Raw genomic sequence first — 11,098 nt, 5'->3', positions numbered from 1 at the left:
TCGAAGCCCAGAAATCGAGCCCAGAAATTGAGTCTAGAAATCGAGCCCAGATATCGACGACCAGGGTCGAATCCAGGGACGAGGCTCAGGATCGAAGCCATGATCGAGGCTCAGGCTCGAGGGCCATGATCGAAGGCAGGCTCGAGGGCCATGATCGAAGGCCAAGACTCGAGGGCCATGATCGAAGGCCAGTGATCCAAGGCCCAGGATTGAGGCCCAAGATCGAGGGCCATAAAGATCGAAGCCATGATCGATACCCAGGATCGATGGCTACCTCGGTAGTTTATAAAACTGGGGATTTCGTCTCATTTGCCATTTTTGACGAACTTGAGCTTGAGCAGAAGCGATTTTTGACAGATTTTCAAGGAAAAATATTTGGGTAAGTGATTCTAACTCGGATTTGGTCAATATACACGAATATATCATTGTTTTCACCATTTAATTAGTGTATTAAGATGAAATTTTGGAAAATTTTTAGAAATCTCATAAAAATGAATTTTTGAGATTTTGATGTCGATTCGGAGTTGGATTAGAGTGAAACTGGTATGGTTGGACTCGTAATTGAATGGGTTATCAGATTTTATAAGTTTCGCCGGATTCCAAGACGTGGGTCCCACGAGCGATTTTTGAACTAATTTCGGATTTTATTGAAAAATATAGTATTTTCTTATGAAATTGATTCCTATAATTTTTGTTGAGTGTATCAAATTAATTATGACTAGATTCGAGTCGATCGGAGTCGAAAAGTCGAGGAAAAGGCATAGTTCTTGATTAAATTGGAGCAAGTCGAGGTAAGTGACTTGTTTAACCTTGTGTGGGGGAAATTTTTCCTAGGATTTGGTATTGAAGTGATAAATTGAAATGCGTTGAAAGTCATGTACACGAGGTGACGAGTGTGTACACGGGCTAAATATGAAAGATTTTGTCTTAAAATTGTGTAGATCATTGTTGCATATTAATAAAATAATTTTACCTTATTATATTCTTCATCATTTATTTAAATGTTTATAATTTAAATTGCTTGACCTTTTTCTACTAATTGTTACCTGTTTAGTTGGAACTTGGTTTCTTTCATTCTGTGCATTATTTGAAGGTTGATTTTCTTTAAATTAAATATTATTAATATGAAGTATTTGACATTTTAAATTTGGTATTTAAGCAACATATTAACGATTTTGAAATATTATTTTATTGAATTATTTAGTTCTGAATATTTTTGTAAAATTTTCGTACTCATTGTGATGGAGCCGTGAGCTCTTAATTTGGGAAAATAAATGTTATTGTTGATTTATTTGGCATGAGCCGTGAGCCCTTTATTGTGAAAAATATTGTTGTTGAATTATTTTGGCAAGTTGAATTATTTGGGCACTTGAGGTGCAAATTATAATATATTATGATACTGATACGCATGCGGTGGTATAAGGTTTAGGTGTTAAAATACATGCGGTGAGATAAGGATGTCTTGATACGCGTGGCTAGTAGGGGAAACTACTAGAAGTCATGAGGTATGATAAGGATGGCTAAAACGCGGGATGCTATTTCGGGAAATATGTTTTCTTTAAAATAAATTGTGAAGGCTCCCGTGGTGATATAAGGAAATGAGATATTGTGAATTTATTTATGATTTGGGACTACGAGGCGGTACCTCGGGAGTGCCCTTGTTGATATTGATTTATGGTTGTAGTTGCCTTTGATTTTTGTGGTGATTTTTCAAAGTTGAAAAGAAATTTTATTTTGTTCCACGAGGTATTATTTGCCATTATTTGTGTAATTAAATGGTGACCTACTACTTGACTCATTTCCATTGTCATTTTATTTTATTATATTGTGAAACATTTTACCATGTCAATTATTATTTTTCAGTAGGGCCTGCCCTGACCTCGTCACTAATCTATCGAGGTTAGGCTTGACACTTACTGGGTACCGCTGTGGTGTACTCATACTATGCTCTGCACATCTTTTTGTGCAGATCTAGGTACTCCTTACCAGCCCCGACTTCAGTGAGTTACCTGTGCACAGAGACTTCGAGGTATATCTGCCAGCGTCCGTATACTCCGGAGTCCCCTTCTATCATTATTATGTTGCTTCCTTATTTTTCTTTAGACCTTGATAATATTGAGGATAAAATTTTTAGAAGCTTGCGACTTATTTCGACCGGATTTTGGGAGTTGAAATTGTTTGAATTGTAGTTTATTTATTTCAGATATTTATTATTATTCCTTATTGATAGATTTACCTAGTATTAGAGATTAGGTGTCATCACGACATCCTACGGAGGGAATTTAGGGTCGTGACATATAATTAGTTGTATGAAATTTATTTTTATTGTGTATAAATCATATACAAAATATAGAAAAGACATATTGTATAAAATTTGTATAAAAATAATATTTAAGTTGTATGATATTGTAGTTGTATTTAACTGGATAGAAATAATGTATGAAAATTATAAATAAGTTGTATAATATATAATTATTATGTACAAATCAAATATAAAATATACAAAAGAAATTAACTAGCATGTCTTAGAAGTTAAACACATATATGTACACTGATTCAGCATCATAATTCAGAAAACAGAAGAATATGTTTCTGAAACACAATCTATTAAAGTTCTTACATTACTCGCTTTAAGTCCTATCACAAGGACTAGTGACTTACTATATGTAATATTAACAGCCTTCGACTATAACCGTACATAATTCTCACGAGAGTGACAAAAATGTAATTGCTAAAAAAGAATATAAGAATGAAATAACAGCTGATTATCCCAATTGTGGGCCTTCACTTCAAGATTTGCTAAAACTGGTAGCAATGGGGATGTCTAGTTCAGAAAAAGACATACGTACTAATAGAATCTCTAAATCCCTAAATATAAGTTCAATCCGGAGAGAAGAGGGGAGAGACAGGAGAGAAACAAGGAAAAATGTATAACTAAATCCTTTGATTGAAGGCGCAAATAATGGATTGGGAGCCTTTTAAGGTGGATTGTATATATTTTGTAACTAAAATGTGTTTAGGTCGGGTAAATACCAATACATGAATATTTTTCATAATAATGTTTCAAATACTGTATAGGAATAAAAAATTCCCTTGATCAAACTCATAGAGTCCTCTATTTTACAGATAGCAGTACTACATTCTCGAGAAGGTAACACTTGTATGGAAAAAAATGTGCTTTTTTCACTTTTAGTCCGTGCCAGAAACTCTTTATATTTATTAGCCAAAAAAAGTATTATTATTTTTGTATATAACATACAGAATATATATATATATATATATATATATACAAAAATATACATTTTTCGGTTAAATCTTTTGTCACGACCCAAAATCTAACTAGCCGTGATGGCACCTAACATCACCCGTTAGGTAAGCCAAATAACAATAATCCGATTCAATTAATATATAAATGACTCTAATACACTCCCCAAGGACTGGTAGTACAAATCATGAGCTTCTAAGATTAGAATTTACAAAGCTGGTTTGAAATAAATACATCATCTGCTTGAAATATACATAAACAGATTTTTATAAATCTAAGGCTACCATAAACAAGAGGCAGCTACGACCGGAACATAGGTACATCTTCAAATCCAGCTCTCGTCGATCACAACAACATCAGTATCCAATATCTGCACGCAAGGTGCAGAAGTGTAGTATGAGTACAACCAACCCCATGTACTCAACTAGTAACAAACCTAACCTTATGTTGAAAGTAGTGACGAGTTTGTACCAAGGTCGGGTCCCAACTTCAATAACCAACAATAGTTCATAATAACTTAAATAAGTAATAGCAGAAGTAACTCCACAATCGAATGCTCAGCAAAATATGATTTTTGAAAATAGTTTTGCCTTTCAAGTACATCAATGAAAATCCAAATCGTTTACCGGAGTTGCCAAAAATATGAATAAGTTTGAAAACAATAATTTTTCCAAAATCCTTTCAATAATAAATAAGATGTTTCAATTTTCTTTCCAGATAACCAGTGTAAAAAAAATGCATCACTATGCCCATCTTCCAACATGTGTGAAAAATCATGAATGATGTAATATCGTACAACATCAGAAAAAATGCATCTCTTTGTCTGTATGTCATATGTGCATGTCAATGCAATGTATCTCAAAGATGAACTCATATGCATAATCTCAGAGTATCGATTCACCCAGCCCTCCCCATCACTCAGTCCTCATAGTCACTCAATCCTCCTAATCGCTCGACACTCGCACTCGGCACTCGCACTCAGTAGGTACATGTGCTCACTGGGGTGTGTACAGACTTCGGAGGGGCTCCTTCATCCCAAGCGCTATAATCCGCACGGACAACTCACGTGCTATAGTATTATTATATATCGTATAATATCTGGATCCGCACGGACAACTCACGTGCTATGATATAATATCTGGATCTCCACGGACAACTCACATGCTATAATAAGCCAATCTGGCCTATTGCGATGTGCAACCCGATACCATAATAATAAAGTATATAAAGCCAATATGGCATGCTCCGGCGTGCAGTCCGATCCCATAATTATCCTCACAATCAGGCCATCGGCCTCACTCAGTCATCAATCTCTCCAGCCTTTCTCTCATGGGCTCACAATGTCATGAAAATAGCCCGAAAATGATGATATGATGTATCAATAAATAACAACAGAGAGTGAGATATGATATGTAATGACATGAATATGACTGAGTATGAATTTTCAATTTAAAACAAATAATTCACAGCAATACGACCTCTGTGAGTCCCAATAATACTGGCACATAGCCTCAACATGATTTTTAATATGATTCTCAACTCAATTTCTTCAACACATAAAACTACATAGAAAATGTCAAGATTGTTTGACTACAAAATTTTACGGAACCAATTACGTCATAAATTCTGTAGTGCATGCCCACACGCCCGTCACCTAGCATGTGCGTCACCTCCAAACAATTCACATAATACGTATATTTAGAGTTCATACCTTCATCTCCAAGATTAGAAGAGTTACTTACCTCGAATAAGACGAATCCAATATCGAGCAAGCTAAATAATGCTCTAGAAATTCCATTCTGCGCGTATCAACTTCCGAACGGCTCGAATCTAGCCACAATTAATTTAATTTAGTCCACAAAATTATAGAAATTAATTCCATATCAAAATACTAATACTTTCCACAAAATCCGAAATTATACCCCAAAAATACCCGTGGGCCCACGTCTCAGAACCTGACAAAAGTTATAAAATCCGATAGCCCATTCAACCACGGGTCTAGCCATAAAACCGACCTCAACTCGACCCTCAAATCTTCAAGCTCCGAAAATACTACAATGCTCCAATTGATTAAAATGTCCAAATATTACCCACAATTCAATACCTACCATTAGATATCCCAACTACATCAAAATAAATAAGAAAAGATTCATAAATATCCATTTAGGCTTCATAATTCGGCAACAAGCCTTCAACCATCCCAAATTATCCAATAGGCTCATCTATTAGTCTATTCAATTCTATTCTTATCATTTAATACTCATTTGGAGTCATTAATAATACTATGTTAATTACCCAACATCATTAAGTCACTATTCATTGTCTTCTCCAACAAAATCCTATGTTCAAGAACACTCATTTCAAGAACTAGTGTTGTATCTTGTCAAAATGGTGATTCCCTATCCAGTTCGTTCATCAATTAAGTTATCAAGTCTATTGGAATCATTAGAAACTCAAAACAATTCCTTTTATATCAATTTATCACTATTCATCTTCTTATTTGTCCCAAAATATCATTTTCAAGACCCTCCCCCCTAGGGTCCATACAATATCACATTACAACTTCAAATAAAACACATAAACATGCTACCCATACTCCAATATGACATATATATGAAGCTCAAGTGAAGGGATTACCTCTTGGTGGAAGAATCTAACTTTTTCTTTTTTTGGTGTTCTTGAAGATTCAACCCATTTCATATGAATTTGATCCATAATAATGTTAGTGTTATCACTAAATGATGTTATATAATCATCCTTGTACCAAAATAACTTACCTTGAAGTGTATCCATGGTGGAAGAGCTCCTCCTTTTCTCTAAAAATCTATTCCAAGATGAAGAACTAACTCATTCTCTCTCTAAACCCACGTTTTCAGCTCCTTAAAATGATACTTGAAGCTACTGGATTTGCCTACGCAATGGTGCGCAGGCTATGCTGCTATGCTGTGTAGGCTACGTTGCTATGCTGCGTAGGCTATGTAAGACTCGCGTAGCTGTTCTGCCACCCTTTAGTAAAAAGGTCATAACTTCTTGTAGGAACTTTCGAATGACAAACCGTTTGAAGCATTAGAAACTATACACATAGAAATTTCTTTTGATATGTTATATACCATACAACTCTTCATATCTTGAGAGTTATACTCGTTTGAAGTTAGGTCTTGTGCAAACTCATTTGAAACTTTATCCCATCATATAATTTTCAACTTGACTTAGTCTTAGGGCTCTTTTTAGACCATAAACCATTCTTAAGGCACCTCATACATATATTATCATTATCAATTGATATCATTCAAATTATCAGTCTTGTTCAAACCCGAATTAATATAATTAGCATCCGCCAATCTCCTTAATGGTCTTAAAACTTTTCGAAATTTTCCGGGGTGTTACATATTTTGAGAGCATCTATAAAGTATTATTTTTCTTTAAAAAATAACTAATATTTTATTAAATATTAAATTTTGAATTCATTATTTTCAAAAGTGTAACGAATTTAGTTGTGAGAATATAAATGTTGAACTCATTAAATTTAAATGTTGGATCCGCCTTTGTCCGTGGACCATATTGCTAACATGACGATTCATGTTTTTGAATGTTCAGGAGTTATGTGTTAGTCATAGTTAGTGGTGAAAACACTGGAAGGCTAATGAAATATGACATGTAAAGCAAACCAATCTCAGTTCTACTCAATAATCTCAAGTTCCCAAATGGAGTAGCCATAAGCAAACATGGTGATTTTCTCCTTTTTGCAGAGACAACCACTTGCAAAACCTTTATGTTTTGGATCAAAACATCACAAGCTGGCAGTGTTGAGGTTGTCTCAGAGCTACCAGGTTTTCCAGACAACATTAAACGGAACAAAAAAGGAGAGTTTTGGGTGGGAGTTAACTCAAGAAGCAGCAAATTCTTAGATTGGTTTCTCTCCAAAACTTGGATTAGAAATTATTTGGCTATAATCCCTTTTGATATTACTAAAGCACATTCCTACTTGGTAAGTCTTGGTCTTGGTGGGGGTGGTTTAGCAGTTAGACTTGGTGAAGATAGCCCTATAGTGGATATTTTAGAGGACTCAAAGGGCAAAAGATGGAAATTTGTCAGTGAAGTTGTAACGACCCGACCGGTCGTTCTAGAGTTATAGCACTATTTTCCCCATTTTTGCTTTCTTTTGTGCTTTTCAGCTATATTATAATATACCGGGTTAGTTGGTTAGGGTCCGGAATGGTTTCGAAGTGGATTGAGACACTTAGTCTCTAAAGTAGAAGCTTAAGTTGGAAAAGTCAACCGGATATTGACTTATGTGTAAGCTTAGGTGATTTCGGACTAAGGAGTGCGTCCGGAATGTGATTTGGAGGTCCGCAGGGGAATTAGGTTTGAATTGGCAAAAGTTGGAAATTTGGTGATTTCGGTCGGCAATGGACGCAAGTTGGAGTAGGTTCGTGGTGTAATTTGTGATGTGTGTGTAACATTTGAGGTCATTCGGACGTGGTTTGTTGGTTTCGGCATCGGTTGTCGAATTTAGAAGTTTAAAAGTTCTTAGGCTTGAATCTGAGGGTACTTTGGTATTTTGATATTGTTTTGAGTATTTCGAAGGTTCGACTAAGTTCGTATATTGATATATGACTTGTTGGTATGTTTGTTGAGGTCTCGAGGGGCTCGGGGTGATTCTGGGTGGTTAACGGATTGTTTGAAGTTGGAAAATGCAGCTGAAGTTGCTGCTACTGGTATTTTCGCACCTGCGGAGGGGGAGCTGCATGTGCGAGGTCGCAGGCGCGTGCGGGAGTTCGCAGGTGCGGACGGAGTTGAAGTAGGCTGGGTCTGCAGGTGCGTAGGGGAGGTCACATCTGCGGGTCCGCAGATGCGGATAGGTGCCCGCAGAAGCGGAAGTGAGGAGGTCAGTCAGCGTCCGCATGTGCGAGGTCTTTTCCGCACCTGCGTGGTCATAGATGCGGATATGGAGCGCAGGTGCGAAGTTGGAAGAATTAATGATTTTCCGCAGATGCGGCACCGCAGGTGCGAAAGCCCTGGGTAGAAAGTATAAAAAGAACACTTCGCGAATTTTGGTTCATTTCCACCATTTTCAAGTCGGTTTTTGGAGCTTTTGGAGTGATTTTGAAGAGAGATTCAGGGGGTTTTCATTGAGGTAAGTTGCTTAAGATCTAATACTCCTATCTATGGCAATTTTTCATTGTTTAATCATTTAATTAGTGGAAATTAGGGATGAAAATGAGGTGTTAAGGCTTGGGATTTTAGAGAGTTTAATTTAAGGATTTGAGGGACCAAATGATGTCGGATTTTGATAAATTTTGTATGTATGGACTCGTGAGTGAATGGGCTTTCAAGTTTTATAATTTTTGTTGGATTTTGAGATATGGTCCCGGGGGTCGAGTTTGAGCCAATATCGGATTTTTGGTCTAAATTGGTAGTTTTCTTGTGGAATTCATTCTTTTAGCATATATTGATGGTATTGTACTGATTGTGAATAGATTCAGAGCATTTGGAGGCCGAATCGAGGGGCAAGAGCATCGCGGAGTAGGGATTTGATCGGTTTGAGGTAAGTAATAGTTTTAAATCTGGTTTTGAGGGTATGAAACCCGAAGTTTGGTATGATATAATTGTTTGGAGGTGGCACCCATGCTAGGTGATGAGCCTGTGGATGTACACCGTGAGGGATTGAGACTTGGTCCGTCCCGGGAGACTGTGGAGTCTAATAGCCTTTATTTGTGTTTATATGCATTCCTGTCTACTAGAACTTGACTGCCTTTCATGTTAGAAATCATGCTTAGGCTATATTCCTGCTCATGGTAGTTATACTCAGTCATAGTGATTCTTGTACATATTTATCTCAGTCTCTATTATTAATTTTCCTTTATGATATACTGTAACACTTTGATTTGTGTTGTTTTTCCTTTGTTTATTGAGAGCTACAAGACTATAGAGGTTCATGACTGAGTAAGGCCGAGGGCCTAGTTATGAGGTATCGTTATATGGCACGTGAGTCGTCCGTGCGGATCCTTATGTTTATACTATGGCACGTGAGTTGTCCGTGCAGTAAGTGGGTTGTCCGTGCGGATCCATATATGATATTATAGCATGTGAGTTGTCCGTGCAGCACGTGAGTTATCCGTGCGGATTAGCACTTGGGCTGTAGGATCCCCTCATGAATTTGAACACCCCCAGTGAGCGCAGGTACCTATTGAGAGTGTCTATTGATGGCTGAGAGCTGAAAGTGTGAGTTGTTGATAAAGGTTGAGTGATTGCTGCCTTGAGAGGTTGTACTTGCTCTTATTTATTGTTGCACTTAGTTGTTATCTATTGTTGTTGTGAAATTTCTGGAAGATTCATATCTGTTTTACATGAGCGCGAACTAATTTGACTTATACCATAGGATTTGAAAGCATGTTCACTCTTTACTAAAAACTTTTAAACTGAACTGTACTGTATAGCTCGTCACTGCTTCTCAGCTCCTTATTTACTTATGTTACTGGCTGAGTTGGTTGTACTCATGCTATACCCTGCACTTCATGTGTAGATCCAGGTGTGTTTGATCACGGGGGTCGTTGAGTATGGACGCGATCGAGTACCGGAGACTACGACGTAGTTGTCGGCGTCTACAGAACCTTGCCTCTCCTTCTATATTTCTTTCTGTCTTGTATTGATGCTTAGACACTTGTTGTATTAGTTTGGTTATCTAGATGTTCATGACTTAGTGACCCCCCTATGTCGGGCTATTTTTCCGCACTTATATTTTATTTGGGTTTTACCCCGTATTTATGAGAAACTCCGGTTATTTTAAATGTCTTAATTCACTTCTGTTAAATTTTGAAAGTATTTTGGAAAGGTCGGCTTGCATAGTACCACGATAGGCGCCATCATGACGGGTTAGGTTTTGGGTCGTGACAAGTTGGTATCCGAGCCTAGGTTGCATATGTCTCACGAGTCATGGGCGGGTTTATTAGAGTCTTGCAGATCGGTACGGAGACGTCTGTACTTATCTTCGAGAGGCTGTAGAATAGGAAAATTTCACATTCTTGGATTCTTGTCGTGCGAATCTGTTTATCCTAGTAATTAAACACTTGTTGTTTCATTCTCTCACGGATGGTGAGAACTCGTGCTACCGGTCAGGAGGGCCAGCCACCAGTACCACCAGCCAGGGCTGCGAGAGGCCGAGTCCGCGGTAGAGGCCATGGTAGGGGCATAGGTACAGCCCGTACAACAGCTGGGGCAGTACCTGCAGATCCACCAGTTGTCTCAAATCAGGACCAGATTCCAGTTATTGATGCACCACTCCAGGCACCACCTATTCCTATTGTGATTCCAGGCCTCCAGGAGGCCCTAGCTCAGATTCTGACTGCGTGTACCGGCCTTGCTCAGGCGGTCTCTATCTCGACAGCCGCAACCACTTCTCAGGCAGGGGGAGGCACTTAGACTCCTACCGCTCGCACACCCGAGCAGGCTGTTCAGGGACTCCAGACATCGGAGGCACCACCAGTCCAGCCGGTTGCAGCTACTCAGGATTATGTGATTCCTACTATGCCTGAGGATGATCAGCGTAGGTTGGAGAGGTTTGGGAGACTCCAGCCTCCACCTTTCTGTGACACAGAGAGAGAGGATGCCCAGGACTTCTTGGACAGGTGTCAGATGATACTCTGTATAGCTGGTATTCTGGAGACTTGTGGGGTCTCATTCACTACTTTTCAGTTTTCTGGGGATGCACTCAGATGGTGGGAGACTTACGAGAGGCGTAGGCCTATTGGCGCACCACCCCTTACTTAGCAGCAGTTCTCCGTGGTCTTTTTGGAGAAGTTCGTGCCTCAGTCCCGCAGAGAGGAGCTGCGC

The sequence above is a fragment of the Nicotiana tabacum genome, chromosome 24 (assembly GCF_000715075.1).
Source record: "Nicotiana tabacum cultivar K326 chromosome 24, ASM71507v2, whole genome shotgun sequence".
NCBI classification, from domain to species: Eukaryota; Viridiplantae; Streptophyta; class Magnoliopsida; order Solanales; family Solanaceae; genus Nicotiana; species Nicotiana tabacum.
The sequence above is the reverse complement of the archived record's forward strand: the minus strand, read 5'-3'. Positions refer to the sequence as shown.